At 32.4% G+C, this 21,551-nt stretch overlaps 2 pseudogenes; both read right to left on the bottom strand.

Annotated features, from left to right (window-relative positions):
- Positions 1–1,752: 1,752 nt before the first annotated feature.
- On the bottom strand, positions 1,753–9,031 carry LOC114755641 (nucleobase-ascorbate transporter 1-like; annotated as a pseudogene).
- A 7,789-nt stretch (positions 9,032–16,820) lies between these two features.
- LOC114755643 (programmed cell death protein 2-like) lies at positions 16,821–20,825 on the bottom strand (annotated as a pseudogene).
- Between the last annotated feature and the right edge of the window lie 726 nt (positions 20,826–21,551).

Here is a 21,551-nt window from a genome sequence, read left to right as displayed (position 1 = left end):
ATATCAAAAATCTCAATAATCCCACTAGAAGACAAGCTCTCATCATCAGGTTCGTAGCTACACTTTTTCTTTGAAACTATTATCATATTTAATCAATGAAATAATTTTGTGCATTACAATTTTTATTTTATATGGAAAAAAAGGTCTTATTACGAGAAAAAAAATTCTATCTTAACACCCACACATACATCGCTCTAATTTTTTTTAATCAGAAATTGCAATCACTCCCAAAATTTTTCGTCATATCAAAATCATAATAATGCACTCGTATTAAATAAGTGACATGTTATGGTAATATTAGAAGTTGAATAATTATATGGAACTCAAAAATAATTAATTTCCACCATTTAGACATTCTTAATACATTATTTCTCATCATTATAAATAGTTAGCTCTAATTTAATACACATTATCTAAGGACCGTCTCGAAGATTGTGAAGAATAAACAAGGTTATTAATTTTTATTTTGTCTATATGTTCCATTTTGATTAAGCTGCTAATTAATTTTTTTTTTTTTTGGTCAGCCTTGGAGATCAAATTGGAAAGTGAGATAATGAAGGGCTGATGATGAGCTTTGGATCTTCCAATGGTTTCTGTATCTGCATTTGTGTTTTACTAAGTTGTGTGTGAAAATATGTTGGATTTGTATCAGTGTGTTGAAAATTTCACAAAAATTTTTTTAAAAAAAAAAAGAAGCTTAAAAATTTAGACATACCTTTACTTTGAAGTTGTATTTTATTTGAGTCTATTGAAACTATGTAACTAAATTCAAGATTGCACACAAAATACAATAATTGTGTGGCTCTTTTGTGCACAACTTATTTTATTTCAAATATTGTGTCAATGATTTCTCATGTTATTTTTTATTTCAATCTCACAATATAATTGTTATTATTTTAAAAAAAAAAACAATCTTGTATATCCATTTATATTGAAAAAAAATCATCACAAAAAAGGTTTTTCAAATAGAAAAAAGGATAACATACTTTTAAATTGTAGACGAGTAAGTTTTGAAGGTCTCACCCATAACCTCTCCACACTTGCTTCATAATCAAAAGGATAAAGTAATGTTAATGTGTATAAAGCATTTCAAGTGAAACTTTATAATACAATCCATCAATTTGACAACCGTAAATAACTAAAAAAAATGCTAAGAGTTGCCTCCATTTTGTATAAAAATTAAAACAATTTTTAAGAGAAAACATCATTAAAGGGATAATAATATTAATCCATCATCAAATAGAATTTATGTTATAAAAAAAAAGAATTAAATTATATCTGGCCTCTACAAGGAACAGTGACAAGTGATAACTACAAAAGAATATGACAAAGCTTCCTTGTGTTTAATTTAAAAATAAAAATATCATTCATAGTCCACTTATTATAAACCAAAGTCTTACTGATAGGTCTCTGTTTTCGCCCCTTTTTACTCATCTAATAAAGTATACTTTAGCAAACATATTTAAGAAATTAGGATTCTTTACATTCATGGATTGATACATTTGAAGAAAATTCCATAAAAGAATGTAACTACAAATTAGAAATAGTCTGGAGAGTTTTTGAGAAGGTACTAAAACTAGAAACATAAAAATTCTCTTTATTAAATCTACAGAGCATGAATCCAAATGCTTTATAATCCTAAGTGGGACCAAGTAAAAAAAATCGAGGGATGATTGTGAAGAAAGAATATTATTCATCATATTTGCCATGACTTAAAGATTTATGTATCTGTGCTTCTCATTCTCATAAATATCAAGTAGGTGGGAAGAACCTATTGAGATTGAATGGCAAAGTATAGAACTCTTCATTTCTGCTATCTCCTTTAAACTTTCTAAGCTTTGCCCACCATCACCATGTCATCCCTCTATCTTTCTTTGACTTTTCAACCTCGAGCGTCTTGTCAAGGAACACCACCACAATCAAAGCCACTACAGCCGGCGATGAGAATATGGTGTTTATGAGTGCATTGAGCTACAAAGATGACACATTGTGACACATAAAAATGAGTTCTTGATGTTCAAAAATTTCAGCAACAATGTAGGGATGGTTTGCTTATGTCTTAATCAATAATCTCAGCCTTTTAAGACAACTTTCCACTTAATCCCATCAAAGGGCTTGAAACTGGTTCTAAATTAATAGAAAATATTCTAAACCATTTTAATTTTGAGTCAAACCACAAAGAAGTGAACTGTAATTTATTTAACTTATAACCGTTTGGTTTAGCTGGGACGAGATTTTATTTTGCTTGCACATAAAACTAGTGTAATATCTATTATACACTTTGATCACTACTCTTCTCAATCAAATTTTGCGTAATAGCTAATTATGCCACTAAATGAAAACTCACCCATCCGGCATTGGTATGAACAAGGCCATGATGCGGAGGACTCCAGTAATCATTGAAAAATTGAGGAATAGAAATTCCAAGGAACAATGGTAGCCCAGTAATTATTAGGTTTCTCATGGAGTTCATGTTTGTGAACTGAAGAAATGATATTCCAACTGAAGCTAAAGGAACAAAAACAAGTAACTGTGAATGGAGGAGCCAAAGTTAACTATGGAAATAAAAATTCAATTGAACTAATTGCTTGTGTACCTACGAGACCGAAGAGAATGCAGTAAAGGGCAGTGAATATTGGGAACGGAACAGATGCAAAGACAGCTCTAAACTTCCCTGCAGAAACAAACAGAACAATACTTTAGCTAGTGTAAATGAAACTATCTTCCTACTCTAATTTCTACTCTATCATCATAACAGAAAACAACTAACTTACTAAGCTTAGAACATCAGAAAAGATGGGAAAATGTGGATGCAACCCTTTAAGTCATTTGCAAACAGTTCTACTGGGAACTTTGGGATTTAAGCCCCGTTTGGTATTGAAAAGGAAAGATAAAGATGGAAAGGATGCCTTTTGTATCTTTGTTATACTCAATAATGTCTCTTTGTTAATACATTTTTAAGGTAGGGAGACCAATCACTCTTGCACTCTTGTTTATGTTTAAACTAATAGGGGCATTTCATGTGGCAGGATAAAGGGTATGAAATGTCATATTCTGTAACCAAGTAATAAACAAAAGGTTTTAAATGTTAAAGTTGGAAATATATCATTTCAAAGTTGATGATTTTCATAAATTACAAAGAGATGAAGAGATGTATTTTCATTTTCCCCAATTAAAATACACAACATGAGAAAGAAATAAAACATCAGAGCCTCATTTCTGTTGTATCAGTGGTGCAGACTAATGTTTTGAAAGAACTATACCAACCTAACATAGAGAAGAATATCATGAAACCAGCAGAAATCTGAACAACCCTTCGACTTCCAACTCGATTTAGTCCAAGAAGGCCCACATTTTCTCTAGAATGCATAATAAAGATGGTCATCAAACTAATATTCAAAGATTAGAGAGACCTTATGCAAGTAACTTTGCAGTAACATCTCACGAAAGGGTGTCACTTACACTGAAACAGTAGAACCTGTACCTGTTCCATAAAGACCACCGAGCAAGACACCAATGCCCGGTGCAGAATTAACAGGATCAGCTTTCAGACCCATCAAGTATTAGATCTATAATAATGTTATTATGCATTTCTTGCAATTCAAGTAACGGGACCAACAAATCAATATAATCAAAATTTAACAATCAGTATGACCAGAGGCCGTACTTTATCAATAACTGATTTGTGGTAAGCAGTGACTTACCTGCCAGCCAATGCCTCGACTCAGAACATAAGCAGGAGGTGGAGTTGCAATTGCCAACCGAGATGCTGCCTTATATCCAGCAGTTGACTGCGATGAGAAATTCTTTATCAGAACACCATTACAGAATTCCCCAAAATAGTAAAGAGGCCAACATTATGATTATTCTAAATTCTTCCTTTTAGCATTTGGTATGCACGTTGAAAAATGAATGGATCATAAAATAATAAAAAAATGATTTTGAGGGTAAAAATTAAAATCATTCTCTTACTTTGAAAAAGTAATAAAAATGAACATTGAATAATGATTATAAAGATATAAGCCATTACAGAACAGGAAAGAAAAATCCCTTTGTCTAATTACTACCAAATAAATGAGTTGAGAAAAATATCTTCATCCCCTTGAACAATTTTCAAAGTGTAAATATTGTAGTTACAGAAATAGTCAACAGAAATAACTCAACACAATGGGAGCAGCTGATGTGCGGTTATACTAATTTCTCAAGACCATGGAAAGTTATTTCCAAACCATTTGAACAAGACATAAAATATATGTACCACAAATATTTAAAAGCCCAGGGTTTTTGGTCCAAACAGCTTTTATCACTTAATGTTTTGTCGCGTGTGTTTGCATTTGGTTAAACATAACTTAGGCATGCTATGTTGCATCAGAAAAAGAACATCATTCTCTTTGCCAGAATAGTGAAAGTAACGGTGCTAATGGTAAATGACATGATTAGGATAATAAATGGTTACCTCAACCATTGAGACAATAACTGCAGACATTGTAGCAAATGCATGACCAGCAGAAAAGGTCGGTGGACCCCACTGGAGTGGGTAGGGGAACATGAACCTATTATTAGCATTGAAAGAAACCTTAGACCTCAGCAACTAAGTGGTTCAAAATTTAAGAAGAATCAAACAAAAAGATGTACCATGGAGCTGCAGATATCAGGTTTGCTCTGTCTGTACGACAAAAATACTGTGTTCTAGCAGGTCCATGCCGGTAAGCTCCACTTGCAGTCAATATAATAGCATAGATCCAAACAATGGTAATGCAAATCAACACTAGAAATCTTTCAAATATAGGGGTATCTCTAAATGGTCTCACATGCTTAAAATACTGCAAATTAGACAAAATTAGTTTTGTCCGAAGGAAGATTTGAATAATGTGATGGCTTGAAGCACTATGTTTTATTAGTGATTTTCCACTTACTTGTGATAATCCAATCACCAACAAGAGCATTGGCAGGCCAATTTCTATACAGTTTCCCAACTGAAATAGATAATCAAATGATTGAGTACTCTTATGGCCCATATTATATCATAAAGAAATAAGCATTCCCTTTCCAATTAAAACAAACAAACAAATACATGGCGTCTATTATGTTCCTCATATGATGATAGGATCCAGCAACCTTTATTGGTTTATTCAAGGAAGAGGCGCAATGATTAGTTGTCTAGGGTGTTTTAATTATATTAGTTATATTTTATGTATGTCCTATATTGTCAGACACGTGTCTCTATGTTGGTTATTTTATGTTTATCCTTCATCAGTTGCTGTATGGGTAGTTATTATCAGTTATTAGCAGTTGATGTATTAAGTATTAGTACCAGACTTGAAGCAGTAAGGAATATGACGTATTATTCAGAATTATTTGGTCCTGTCTAGAATTCAGATTCTGGTTCTAGTATCTCCCCTCTTCCCTTCTTCCCTCTTCCTTTTCCCTTCCTTCCCTCTTTCTCTCTTTATCTTCCCTCCCTCACAGACTTTCCTTCTAAAATTCTTGCAAAATAACCTTCAGATTCTACCATATGATCACTCAACATTACCATCTTTTTTTTCCAGGCATATAGGTAAGATTCTTTTCTCCATTGTTATTCTATTTTACTTTCTATCCCTAATATTCTGCATACCAAATGAGCCATTAAACTTAGATGGTATGCAATTATGCAAATAAGATGTCAATCTGGCATTAGATAGCTCAGTGAGTTAAAATAGCCTTTTGAAAGAAGATTCATTAATACGGTTATTTAGAGGTCAAATCAAGTACTATTCAGAAATCTAAAATGATAGAATTTAGACTAAGCCTTCAAATAAGCAAAGATAGAAGCAAAGGTCCAACTCTAAGCTTCAGGAAAAAAAAATGTATTCACTTGAAACAGGAATCAACTTCAGAGGTTGCATTCAGCTATTCAAGGAATGCTTTTTAGATGCTATACTGTTTGGCAACATTCAGATTGCAGAGTAGAAGTCCTTTTATAATTGAAATGGTATGGTCACATAATTTCCCTTGTCATTTTCTTCTCCTCAAAAAGGCTAAGGTTTTCCAAATGTATAACATATAAAGCTGCTCATAGCAACACATACCGCAGGAAATCCTCGTTGAAAGAGTCCTAATCCAAGCAATCCAACTACATGTGCCATGTTAAGAGGGTTGAAAAATCTGGGGAGAAGATCCACAAACCATATTTCAGTAAAACAACAACAACAACAACACCACTACCAACAACAACAATCCTTATTTCAATAGGTGGGGAAACCATGTTTCAGTAAATGCTTAGATATATTATTTTTGTAATTTTCATTTCATCAACATTTTCATATGCAACTTGTGTACCTTGAAAGTAGTCCCCAAACTTGGCTGTATCCCAGGATTATCTGAATACTTGAGGCTACAATTAAAGCTCCTTGTATAGCTCGCATTGACTGTATAAATCTTTGCCAATGACAAGGGAAGAACATCAGTCAATTATCAGATGGCAAGAAAGAAAAGAAAATCATTGTTAAAGCTGATGTATTATGATGAGATGTGTGAAGGAAACTTACTTCATGATTATCATTAATTTGATGCAATGAAGAGTCGCTGATAATATAACCGACTGGAATTAAATAGGCATAAGATCCTCCAACAACTGCAGGCAATCTGGTTCTGAAAAGTGATTGGAGAAGTGTGTTAATGCCGGCTACAAAGAGTAAAGTCTGTATCACTCTTGCTTTGTCACCCTGGTTGCATGAGCAAGCAAATCACTAAATGCTTTGTGCACCATATTAACAGAACCTGACAAGATCATCTTGGCCAAAATTTAACCCTATATAGTTAAAAAGAATTCTGTGAAGTTTTGTCAAGTTGAAAATTAGAATGGGAATTGGCACATGAGATCAGCACAAGCATGGTATAACTAAATGTAGATACTTAGAAATAGAAAGCATAAACAAACTGTTATACCATTCCTACATGGTCTTCAGTGAATCATGAATAAAAGGATTTTCAACCGTACATGAACATGCGAGCCAATAGCGAAGGAAGTTGAAAAGATGAAAGAACACAAGGTAGCAGAAATTCAGCTTACATCACTTCCTCCTATGGCTGGAACGAGCAATGAAGGTATCATCACACTTGTCCCCAGTCCCAATATGTAATTTTGAAATCCTAATAAGATAGTTTCCACTGCAAAAAAGGACATTCACTATGAGCAGGAAAAGGGACAAAAATTTAATGAAAAAAGAACAGAATGTAAACAAGCATCTAACTATACCAAAACATGTATCCTTCACTCTCTAAATATTGGAGGTCCTATACTCTAACTTAGATCATATATTTGCTTAAAGTTAAGAAAGTTAGAACTCTTCAGATATCAAGATTTAGAGGGTATAACAGAATCCTCCCTCCTTCTTTCTCACTCTCTCTATTCTTTGCTCACACTTTCGATTGCATGCACCCGCACACAACAGAACACATTATAGCTTAGTTGAAACATGCTTAACATAGCCACTTGGTAATGCAGCCAGGACTTGTAATATCTCCCAAGCTTGAAGAAAGTCAGCAGCAGATTATAGAATAGCATTCTTTGATTATCTGAATTGCATAGGCAATATATCAGACAACTTACCTTCATATGCTTAAATGACAACAGAAGACTAGAGTTGGACAATTGGTTTTTGATGCAACTTAACCAGACCTCAGTCACTTATAGAGAAACATCCGAGCAAATTGTTACGTACACGCCAATATGATATGTGATATAAGCAAAATTTTTCGGAATCTTAATGGCAATTTTCTATAGTTACCATTTTACAAACTCTGACCATCACTAAATTTTATACGATACAGATTAACATTATGCTAACCCGTTTTCCATGGTAAAGAAACTGAAGGGACCTTCATGAGGTTCCCATCTGTATTTCATGCAGCCAGGAATCTAGAGAAAACTGAATGTTGTCCATCAAAATTTGAAAAAATAAACAAAAGAACAAAAAAAATGTTGATAGAGGTTTCGGGCATTCATTATCAAGTTCACTGAAAACATAACAAGTGCATAATTTTCATAACTCAAGAAGCACATGATTGAGTCTTCCTAAAATTTCTCCACGTCTTATAAGTCAACAAAGTAGTTAGTCCAAAGTCTGGAAAATAAAGTCAATAACTAGTTCTGTCCTTTTTAATGATATGGCTACATTTCTCAATTCCAGATAGCCCAGTAGTTTAAACCTTTTAACGATACAAGCTGATTTGAATTCAAAATAGTTTCACTGTAGGAGTAGGATACAGCAAAAACCAAAAAATAATATTGACTTAGCTATTGTAGATGGAACATCAACTCATGCAAGGGTTACCAACAGAAAAAGGTTAAACAAATAAAGGATTAGTCTTAAATAAATATGTGGGGCAATCAATTAATCATTCACCAGAACTAGCTAGAAGGAGAAAGTTGCTCAATATTGACAGGGTGAAAGGGTATAAAGCCAGAATACAAAGTGTAAATTTGTTCGCAAAAGTATAAAGAAAATTACTATCAGAGAGCAAACGGAGAGAAACATAAAAATTTGAACTTTTAATCGACAAACCAAAAAGGACAGTGAAAGCATGTTTCTACACTTCTTTAGTTACTCAGAAAACTCAAAACAAATAGCGGCATTTTCCCTTCAATTAAGAAATGTCTGTAATGCTAAGAAAAAAGTTCAGTCCTCATACTTTCGAAAATGACAAGCTTTCCATCCTTTGTTTTGTGGGGGAAAACTGACTGCAGCTTTGCAGTCAAATCAATATTTAAAAAAGCTCTTGTTTTTATGGGCGCACATGATTATGAAAGGAAGATAAGAGGCAATAGAAAATGGAAGTAATAATGAACAAGGCAATAGACGCCAAAACAACAGAGGGAGAGAGACCCACAAAGCACATTTCTGTAAGCGTGGAAAACAGAAACAAACAAAACCCAAACGAGATTATAGAAAGAGAAAGAGCGAGGCGTACCCCACGGAGGATTTGAGCCTAGGCAGTACTCAAGGTCCTAAAGCTGATCCATGGGTGCATGGATATTGTCCGCCATTGTTGAAAGCTCAAGCTTCTAACAAAGCGCGCACACAAGAAGAGAAACAGAGAGACAAAAAAATAATAGTAATAACAGAGAAGGAAGGAGGAAAAAAGGTGGAAGGAAAGGAATTCAGAACAAAGTGAAGCGCAGATATAAAGTAAGCACAGAAAAGCATGAAAATGAATAAATAAGGAAATGAATATATATGCGTGTGTGTGTACGCATAAGCTCGGAACTTCCGAGTAACCTCCTCTTATGCGGCCAATAAGCTTGTTTTCTCTCTTCTAAACAGAATGCAAAATGACAAATCCCCCCAAAGATCTTCCATTTCATTCCTTAATGACTATCATGGAAGCCAAAGGCGCCATAATTCACAACATCACGAGTGGGGTCATACGAAGGAAGCTGGGAAATTTCAAAGCTTTATGTGGGAACCTAGCAAAGGAGAGAAGCATTCTCTTCTAATTCACTTTTTGTCTAATAAATGGAGGGACTGTTTTACCCTTCATAGCGATGCAGGGACGGCCAGGGTATCCTAGGAGGAGATAGAGGAAAGAATATATAATTTTCAAATATTTATATTCAATAATACAAAATTTTAATTTTTAAAACCATATCAAATATTTAAAATTGAAAAAAATTCTGGGGCCTCAGCTGTATTTTCTTAAAAATATTTTACATTGTTCATATATATGTGTTTCATAATAATTTCAAATCTAAAGGTCATTAATTTGACTATTTTTAATTTTATATTAGTAATTGTAATTTTTTGTGAATTGTGGAACTACAGAAATTTTCTTAGGTATAAGAATCCAAAATTAGTTATGAACACTATTTTTTTTATTCAATAAATTTTTGTTATTTTTCTCTTGACTGTTATAAACAAACCAAATCCAGCTAAATTCAAATTGTTTGAAATTCAGTAATTTGAAACTAAGTTTTCTTTTTCTTTTTTGTCAGTGTTTTAATTCCAAGTCAAACAGTGTGAATTTCTCACATCGGCAAATTCAGTTCATTGTAACAAAACAAATCAAACAAAATGTTAATGTTTAATAAGAACTTTTTACTATATTGCAATAAAAAGAGGGGGAGAAAAACCTCCAAGATTACAAACTAATCCCCTTCATCAATATATCCATTTCATGAATAAAAGGTGGAGGCTAATAAGGATGCAAATGTTTGCCTCCCTAAAATGAGATGACTTTGCTAAATTATGTGCGAAAACAAAGTTATATCTATCAGAATGGCATCTTCACCTGTCAATTCCTATACACAACTAATCTACTATGAGTTTAATATATATCATCTCTCGTCCTCAATACAACATCTAGTTTATAGTACAAATCGTATTATAAACTAAATCCTATATTTAGAACAGAAGAAATTATTTCATAAATACAAATAAATGAGCTATTCGACAAATTTGATTCATTAATACTTTGGAATTCATGATTTAGTAAAGTCAACCATTATGTTAACTAGTTATAACACATCTATTATTCAATTATAGTTAAATATAAATTGATTGCTCCCCTATTTTATATTTTACTATAAATTATTGATTATATTTACTAATTTTATAAGAAGCACAGGAATTTCTCATAATTATTAATATTTGAAATAATGTTTAATATTTATAAAATATATGATACTATCAAAATTATGATATTATTGCTCTGTAACCAAAACTTATATGTATATAAATAAGAAAATAAAAATGCTACAAGAAATATTACAATTCAATGAGAAATACTAAAAACACATATAACATGAAATGCTAAAAAGATGAACTAATGAATTGTTTCCATTATCGAACTATTGAATCTAACATATTTCCTAAAAATTTATAATATCTAAAAAAAATTTTTGGATGCCAACTTTAGTACCATACCATATAGTTCAAAGCCTAGCAATACATCACAAGTCACATGGCAGCTAGTATATTAATTAAATAATTCCTAATTACCAACTGAATTAATACGTTAGATAAATATTAGGTAAAATATTATTATTTGATTTTTAAATTATTACTGCAGCATGATTAATTTATAATATTATTTAATTTGAAGTAAGCTGCAAAAAGAATTGCCAATGATAAAATGATGATCAATGAGAACTTTGAGAAGAGTGAATTTAAAAAGGGAAGTTAACGGGCATTAAATGAATTGTCAGGGCTATAAACCGTAACATTAAAATACGCGAAGCCGGAAGTAGACCTGGGAAAGTGGCCCGGTGGTGCGGATACGGGCCAGCCCGTCGCAGTGCGGGCCAAATGCGGTGCGGGCTGAAGTAGCCCGCACAAATGCCAGCCCGAGCCCGCCTAAATTTTTTAAAAAAAATTTATTATATTAGTATGAGTTAAACTTAGTTTGAAATGTTGAAATTAGGCTCCGAGTTTTAAACTTGAGTAACGGGTTCTAATAAAAAAAAGAGAATTAATTTATAATATTAGAAGAAATTTAAGAAAAACTAACATATATTTTTTTATAAATAATTAATTTAACTAGTTTTTTTATCCAAATTAATTAAGTAAATCTTATGTGTGTATGACTATATGAGAATCACATGTTCATCTAATCTTATGAAGCCGTGTATAGTAACGACAAATAGATATAAAAATAAAAGATGGACAGTGCTCTTCATATAACCATACATATATATATATGAAGTGCTTAATTAATTATATATATAATGATATGAATGAGGTAATGTCCATATGAAATTTGAAGGTCAAAATCATCTAACTATATTATATAATGTATTAAAAATCAGAAAAAGTTAAAAAAAAAAAAAAGCGGGCTGGCAGGCTGGCCCGAGGCAGAACGGGCCAAAAGCGGTGCGGGCTGGCAAAACACCAACCCAAACCCGCCTTTTTTGGCGGGCTAACAGGCTGAGCCCGCGGGCCCAGCCCATATTACCCTCTCTAGCCGAGAGTCCTTTTCGTTTCTAGCTGCTTTATGCCAAGAGATGGTTCCTTGGATATCTGTTTGTGGAGGAAATGACATATAAGGGCCCAAATGTTTTGCTGAATCTCATATTGAAAATAACGAAATGTGGTAGCATAACTATTTTTCTTTACTAAATTATAGTCATTCCTAAGTTTGGTTGGCATGGAAAAAAAAATTAAAACATAACATAAATTTAAAATAAAAAGGGAACATTTGAGAAAGGGTAAATCGGCATGGGAAATTGGGAAGTGATGAAAAGTTAAGTTTTTTTCCTTCTTAAATACTAATATACTAAGTTTATTGCTTAAAAGCAATAACTATTGATACAAAATATTATCATTTAAGACTACTGGTGTTAAAATTAAAAAACTAAAATGATATTTTATAAAATTAAAAGATTAAATTAAAATTTTGTATGAACTTAGAAGATCAAATTTTTACTTTTACAAAATTTAAATAATAAATTCTTCAATTTTAATAATAATTTGATATCAATTTTATAATTTATGTTCACTTGAGTCTGAATTAATTAGTGCTACAAATTACTATACGAATATCTTTGATTTATTTGGGGAAAAACATAAATTTATGGACCATATTGTAATTTTAGCTTTATTGGGTGGGGAAGCAGCAAGAAGGAATATGTGCTGACCAAGTGAAAAGCGAAGACCGTGGGTTGGCTGCTTTTGAGCGCTCTGTGGGGTAGATGGCAGTATTGTAAATAAGTGGGAACATCAAACCCTCAATGTTAATCTAATTGTTTTTTTTTGGCCAACGAGTTAATCTCACTGTTCTAAACTATATTCAGATTACAAATCCATAATTCCATATTACAAATTTCATTTATCTTTTTTTATTATTTTATATTATGAGATATAAAATGTATAAAAAATAAAAGTATTTATAAGTAAAGTGATTTATTGTAGAATCTTTATGTTTTATTTATATACTTATATAAGATTACATTATGTGATGGACTCACTGATAAATAAGAATATGATTTTTTTTTTTGAGTTGGGGAACACTAAAATGTTTGCAGGCTGAAGCGTGACATTAGTAGTGACTTGCTCGACAAAAATATGAATTTAAATATATATCCATTGATATTAATCAATTTATTAATATATATAATTTAAAAAATATTATTAAGTTATATTATTTATAAATCATACATACTAAATAATACTCCTCCTGTCATTAATATAATATCTATTTAACTAATTTGATTATATTAAGGAAGTTAGATAAGTTAGTTAATTATAAGAAATATAACATGTTTTTCCTAAAATATCATAATCATCTTCCTTTATATCTCTTTTTCTTCTTCTAATTGATTATAATTGAGAGAGTATTAATAGGAGTAATTTAGAAAAAAATTGATAAATATAAAAAATAGATCTTATATTTAAGGTAAAAATTAACTTAACAATTAGATCTTATATTAAGGACCAAAAGAGTATATAAACATAAGGACTTTTATTATTAATAACAGTCTAATAGAGTTTAAAAATGTTATCTATCCAAACTTTGTTATTAAGAAAAGTATACATGTCGAGATTTAATTAGAGAATTGGATCTAATAAATATGAGCAAAGGGATCTAAGTTTTATCCATAATATAACTTATTGTTCATAAATGCGCAGAACTTACAATAATTAATATTAATTTTAATGTCAAATTGGTGATAACCTAATGTGGAAGTATGTATTTATTGATATAAATGCTATATTTTATCTTCTGCTTCATATAATCTTTCTCAAATATAATTATAATTGATAACTTTGCAATCGTTATTTATATTTCAATGTTTTGGTAGCCTTCAGAAGGATGAAGGAACAAAGCAATTTACTTGTACTAACTCTTTCTTCCTTTCCCTTTTTTAATCCGAATAGTAAAAATATTCTGCATTAGAATTAGCATGTTCTTAACTACTACCTCTAGTCACTAGTTATGAGTTAGATTTAGTGTTAAATATAAGAATTCAGCTCACTTTGTCTCGCATTCTTCTCAAAATATTCATATTGATTATAAAAGATTCCCATTAAAGAGTATTTTAATACACAAGATCAGATATACATTGCAAAGTGGTCTTATATTCAGGACCGGAGGAGTAGTTTAGAGAAATCAACACACATTTGTGACAAATAACTAACTTAACTAATTTTCTTAATATCATTAAATTAGTTATCTAACTCTATTACTATAAGGACAGGAGGTATTATTAACTTTTTAGAGATTTTGCTTACTTAGAAGTTGAGCACATCTTTTAAAACTCAAATATTAATTTAGCACAATGAGAGAGTTAGCCCTTTTCATTGAACTCAATTTCAATTACTTATTACTTGCATAGTATGATAGGTTTAATTACTTCCATGTATTTATTGTTTTTTTTTTTTAATCTCATCGATCCCCTGTTTCAATCATTTGATCATTTATAAAAGATTTGGAGAACTACACATTGATTCTAAATAAGAAAATTAATTATAAACAAGTTTCTACTACTTACGAATATATAGTCTTATAAATGTGACTCAGAAAATAAATTAATCAAATATAAGTGTATTATTAAAAATACTACTATAATAATCAATGTCGCGTCTAAAATGACAGATCAATAAAAACAAAATTTATAATTTAAACAAGAAATTTGCATTGTTCATAACATCAACTTACTTTGAGTTGCATGATGTACCTCGGACGTGTGCATGTGCCTGCTTTTATAATAGAAAAGCCAATATTATAATGAACAATATTTTAAACCGCACGTATATGCATAATGGAAAATGACAGATAAAGAAGGTAGAATATCTGAAATTTCAATTTGAGAAGTTAAGGATATGTAATGATAGAGAGGGAAGTCCTTCCAAAATTGTTTTTTGAAATTCAGTGAAATGACAAAAATGCTCTTTGTTTTTTTTTATAAAAAAAAACTCAGCCCCTCATCTATGGTCGGCGGCCGACAGCCACAGCTGGCAACTGGATGCCGGCCACTAGTGTGGTGGCTGCCAGTGGAGTTTGTTTGTAACAGTTTTTTTTTTTTGACATGGGAAAATATTGCAAGAAGTGGTGGGGGTGGGATCTGATCCCACAACCTCTTGGCCATTTGGGCCAACAAAAATGTAGATAACCATTGGACCATCAAAGACTTTTTAACCTTAGAATGCAAATAAAAATATAAGTTGACTTTTTTACTGTGACTCCAACCCGTGACAACAATTTACCTAGGGATGACAAGTCTTAATCAAGAAATAACAAGTCTAAATTCGATATTAACAAAGCAACTTTTCCTGATATATAACAAGAAGTAGCATGTACATAAATTAAAAATGACAATTTATTTGAAAATGACATGTCTTTACTGGAAAACGACAAGTTTAAACGTGAGATTAACAATGTGTCTTTTCCTGATACATAACAAGAACTAGCATGTACATTAATTAAAAATGACCATAATTTATTTGAAAATGACATGTCTTTACTAGAAAATGACAAATCTAAACTTGAGATTAACAATATGTCTTTTCCTGATACATAACAAGAAATAACATGTATATTCCCAAATAAATTGTTGTCATTTTCCACTAAAGACTTGTTATTTTCAAATAAATTATGATCATTTTTAATTAATGTACATGCTATTTTTTGTAATGTATCAGGAAAAGACACATTGTTAATCTCAAGTTTAGACTTGTCATTTTTTAATAAAGACGTGTCATTTTTAAATAAATTATAGTCATTTTTTTATTAATGTACATGCTACTTCTTATATATCAGAAAAAATTACTTTGTTAATATCAAATTTAGACTTGTTTTCTCAATTAAGACTTGTTATTCTCAGGTAAATTGTTGTCACAGGCTGGAGTCAACTTATATTTTTATTTGCATTATAAAATTAAGAAGTCTTTCATGACCCAATGGTTTTTTTTTTTTGTTGGTCCAAATGGCCAAGGGGTTGTGGGATCAAATCCCACCCCCCACCATTTCTTGCAATGTTCTCCCATGAAAAAAAAAAACTATTACAAACAAATTCCATCGGCAGCCACCACACTGATGGCAGGTGCCCGGTGGCGGCTGCCGGCCGCCGACCACTAGTGAGGGGTTGAGTTTTTTTTTTTTTAAAAAAAACAAAGAGTATTTTTATCATTTCACTAAATTTCAAAATTCTAATTTGGAAAAAACTTCTCTCTCTGTCATTATATTTTCTTAGCTTCCCAAATTGGGATTTCATATTTTCAAACTTCTTTATATGTCATTTTCCCTATGTACAAGGTAGCTGAAAAATAATATCTACGTAAAGTATGAAATAAATTCCATGTATATAATTCGGTGCCCCAAAAAAAAGAAATTACAAGTGTATAAATAATATAGTATAAACATTTTAACATATCCATTGCCTTAGCATACAAAACACAGCTTTCTTTGATTCTTTCTATATCCATGCTTTGACTCTGCAAATGCTGTCATATGATCAACTAATACTTCATTTAACCCTTAATATAAGATCTAAATAACTAATTTAAAAAAATTAAAAAAATAACTAAATTATTTAATTATAATATATATATTACATTATCTCTTTAATATAATATATTTATATGTATCATGAGATTATATATACATTTATAAAAATTATTATAAAAACAATAAATAAATATATATTTGTAATTTATTAACTATCTTAATCAACTGAATCTTATATTAACAACCGGAAATAATATATTTTAGCCAACTGTATTCTAATTACAAGATTAACTGACAAAAATCATCTAAAAAATTCCCTTTCTACCTGAGCACATATAATCTAAAGCTGCTATTTTAAGCATAATTATCCTCACATGATTACCCCACCTTTACAGTAAACCAAATGGGATTCAAAATAGATATAAGCTGTAGAGAACTTCAAACCAATGTTATCATGAGCAGTGATTATCGGAATAAATATGAACCAAAATTGAATATTCTCAATAACAAAATCAATATCCTATTATAATACAAAATTTTCTTTTGATGCTACATTACTATATTTCTATCTCATACTTCCTCTATTAAAAAAAATGGAAAAATAGATATTTCAACAGCGAGGTCAGGCGGTGGAAGGTTGGTAAAGTTGAACCCAAGCATATTCTTCTTTGTAAGCCACATCTGAGTCACAAGATGCTTCACACGTGTACACCACAATTGATGCCCAATCTATAGTCCACTTCATTGTCGACACCTAAGCAATAGAGTAGCTGTGGCAGAATCTGGCACCAACGACATTTTTAAATCAGTAACTACTAGAACAAGAATAACAAATAGTACTTCTCCGGTCCTCAATATAGGAGCTAATTTAAGAGTTAATTTTGGTCTTACATATAAAGCCTCAATCTACTTTTTTTTTTATATTTATTATTTTTCTCCAAACTAATTTACTTGATATATAATATAATATACCTCCAGGATATTATAAGGAAGATTAAATCATATTTGTTTTAATTAACTAATTTATTTAACTCTCTTGATCTATCTAAGTTGATCAAATAAGGACCTAAGGACTATATTCATTGACTTTCTATCAATGAATCCTCAAAAATCTTACCGAAACTCACAACACATTGAACCACCACAGTAATTGCATTTAGGGATATCAGCTTTAGACGGTCGACCGCTTGAAACAGGCCATATGGGTCTTGCATTAGTATTTCGATAATACCTGTTGTCGCCAGAATAAATAAGCTATTAAAAATGCAATAAAAAAGGGTATTACAATGAAAAGGGGCAAGACTCGCCAAATTTTTCTAAGATGGATAAAACACATCCATGTTTGTCATCACATCTTTTATTGCCACTACATACGGTATTGACAAGTGGAGACATTTTAAATTGGGTAATCCAAGTTTCTAACACAGTGAGCCGAACATTCATGTGAATAATAGTCAGATAATGTATTGCAGCATAGTCACAACCATCACTCTGTTCACAATGTAAGCATCATACATGCTAGGATAGACCAGTCAGGTAAAAATTAAAAAAAAAAAAAGAAAAAAAAGAAAAAAAATCTCTTTTTCAGGCTTATCGATCACACCAAGACACAGTATAACCTGTTTGCCAGACACTTCTGCGGTGCTGGAAGCACAATTATCCAACAGAATCTCAACCAGTCAAACAATAATCACCTCAATATTTGTTCAGGGGCTGAACTAATACGCTCCCGGAAGCAGACCCAATTCTTTTTGTCATCATCACCCTCTTTACAGCCCCCCCCCCCAAAAAAAAAAAAAACTTAGCAAACAACATAGCTGCACATAAACTATTGCCATCAATGACAGGTGAATTTGAGACAATACCTGAAAGTTCTCCAAATATGGAATTCATTGTGTCATCAATTCTGTTCTTTGATATCAAAGAACTAGTTAAAGCATTGCTTTCAGAAATGTCAGGGTTATTGTTATCACTTTCGTCTTCAATAATGATCTCAAATTCGGGCCACAGAGTGTTGCTTGCATCTGCATCGTAAAGAACGATTCTGAGATGAACTTGCAACAATGCAAAAATATCACAAAAATGCCTTTTGACAAGGGCCCTCTATAATGAATTCTTGTACAACTTTTTTTCTTTTTTCGATGAACATTGTACAACTTGGTTTTCTTTTAATAGTTTATAACAATTTTATACCTTATGGTGATCATCTTTATAACTAGTTTCTTCATGCCATGATTTTTCAAAGATGCCAACACAGTTTTCATTCTTAACAATCATTTATGCCCAGTAATACTCTCACAAGCTTTAGACCACCACCCTTTCTTAGACTCCACTGAAATGGTTCTGCAATTGTTTGGTCCAGATGCAGCTGTTTGAGAAGAAATTTTCATCTGCGGGCAAGCAATTTTATGACCAGAGCGCCAATGGCTGACCTGAAAGTTGAATGAGAAAATGAGTTTTTTAGTAATCAAATTTATAAACAGAGAACTAAAGAAATTTAAGCAGCATAATTAGCCGGTGCTTCTCAGAGCAATACCGCACTTGTCTACAACTACTGCAGAGTTTATCTCCTTTCCATGTAAGCCACCAATCGCATAGAGCAGCTAAAAGTTCAAAGTGCGAAAAATAAAAAAAAAATCAAGTCTTAAGGCAAAAAGAAGCTCCTCAACATATTGTGCGTTCATTTATTCCAATCACTTCTAGAGGCATTAGTAGGAGTTAATCCGATCATAAATATATAGATGAATGTTGCTAACACAGATCGTCATTACATACTTAGTTTAGAAAAATGCAAGCAGAAGTTGCAGCACCAAAGACAGCAAAGTAGTAAGCAACTCATTCAGGCTAATAATTTTGACTTCATTGAGGTTGAAATGTAACATTAAGCAGAAAGAAAGATGGGAATTAGCATGTGAATCATCAAGTCTTTTAAATTCCCGCTGGATTCTTTCAATGACTTGCCCCATCAGCATGCAGTTAGGGAAAATACCGTTTATAGTTCAACATAAACTAAGAAACACAACAAGTACAGCGCCAAAGGAGCATTCAATCACCCTGCCATAACAAATTATCAATTCCACATCATATAACACGGTAACTCTTCATAGTTATGAATTTATTCTCAATCCCCGCCAAAACATTCATAAATGCAAAAAATCACTTTCTCCTGTTTTTAAAAGGTAGCCAATTTCGCTTCCATGTGTGTAGAAAAAAGAAGTTAAAACTCGCACGAATTCTCAAAATAAAATTTTTGTAAGAATGTTTTGAGGGTACTCTAGCAGAAAGAAATAGATTTTTCCCCTAAGGGGAGGGGGGGGGGGGACAAAGAAGCTGAGTAAAACTAACCTCCAATGCCAACAGGTTTGTCACTCCCATCATATTTTGGACGTTCACTAGAGTAAAATGGATTATCACGAGGTAACTGGCAACGGAAAACCTTCACACTGCAGAGTGCATAGCATAATTAGAACTAATCAACAGGAAAACGAAGTGAAAAGGAGAATTTGTCCCTTATATAACAAAAATTGATCAAAGAAGTGAAAAAAAACAGAGAAAGAGAGAGAGAGAGATTAAGAATAGTTAGCAGTACCTTCTAGATGGCTTATCTGGATGGCGTTTCCATTGCTCATGCTGATCCCGAAGAAGACATTTCATTGAAGGGCACATAAAAATAAATAACACCGGGTGAAATGTACTTTCCTTTTCAGTTGGCGCATAAACCTTGTAGTTCAAAGATTAAAGAAAAATATCATCCACTAGCAAAACTCAGACAAATAGACACATACTAAGGAAGATGTAAGAACAATTTCCAGATAATTCCAAGAGTCAGGATACATTTCACCACACTTGGTAATAAATATGGGCGACCAAATAAACAATGCTGAGGAAAATTGCCCAAGAAAGGCATAAACTTACGAGAAAGACAAACTTCACAAAACTACAATTTCGAAACGAATCCTACCTGAAGGAGAAATTGTAAAGGCTCTCCACATACGTCACACATACATGACCTTCCCGGTGGTATATGCACTGGGTCAAGCCAGGCCTATTTATAAACAGATAAAACCGTCAAATCACAAATTAGTGTTTCCCTAGCAAAAACTTTTATTTGTTTTTCAAAATATACGAGGCTTGAATAGCTTCTTCTTATACTTATTCCCACAATATACATACAGACGCATAAGAGAATTTGATTAAGTTATGTGATTACCGGGGCACCTCCAGCTTTGCTGGAAAATATTGCCGTTGAAGCGACCATTTATTTTTAGGTTTCTCAAAGAAACCTAAAGTAATAGGGTCTTGTCAACAAGGACCTCTTCATCATCATCATCATCATCAAGGGATGAAATTTGGACACCCTTGAGCTTGTCTGTAGGATCTCCAGTGGCATTGAAATCCATACTCGTCCCAAACAGCAATAATTGCGTAGTGTGCCGCGTATTCCGGTTACTTGATGCTGCGCAACAGTATGTAGAAACCTCAATCTAAATGGTTTGAACCACAACAAAAACATGTATGTGCAGAACTGACCCAGCAACTAAATGAAAACACACACACACAAAACTGAGCAGCAAATATATCATAATACCAGCAAAATTGACACAACAGCAATGAGGGAGGTTGGTTTAAATTCAATTCAGTCACTTCCTCTGACTTAATCACAGAATATAAGGACACTAGATAATCATCACATGATATGAAGAAACAGAGGCAGGGATAGCAACGGGGATTAAAAAAAATGGACCCAAAAAAAAAAAACTGCACAAAACCTGGGTTATAAGAGAGTGCAAGGGTGTGAGCCCTGTGAGAGACGAGAGAAAGGCTGGGCATTGAGACGATGAATGTGGGAACGAGACACACAAAAGAAATATAAGATAAGCCCTGCTCCCCAAGGGCCCCCTCTCTGACAAGGGCATGTTTGGTTTGAGGGAAGGGTAGGAGAAGGAGGGGTAGGGAAGGGGTAGAGTTGGGAATTAGAGCCGGCCCTTCAGGGCTGGCGGGCTTAAAAGGGCCGGCCCTCTAGGGCTGAAATTTTAAAAATATTTTAATTTACTAGGCCCAGCCTTTAAGCTACAGGGTTAGGACCGGCTCCCGGGCTTTTGGCCCATTTAAGAAAAAATACTATT

This window comes from Neltuma alba, unplaced genomic scaffold (assembly GCF_004799145.2).
Source record: "Neltuma alba isolate B1F8T4 unplaced genomic scaffold, ASM479914v2 tig00010296_pilon, whole genome shotgun sequence".
Taxonomy (NCBI): domain Eukaryota; kingdom Viridiplantae; phylum Streptophyta; class Magnoliopsida; order Fabales; family Fabaceae; genus Neltuma; species Neltuma alba.
This window is presented reverse-complemented; position numbering and strand designations above follow the sequence as displayed.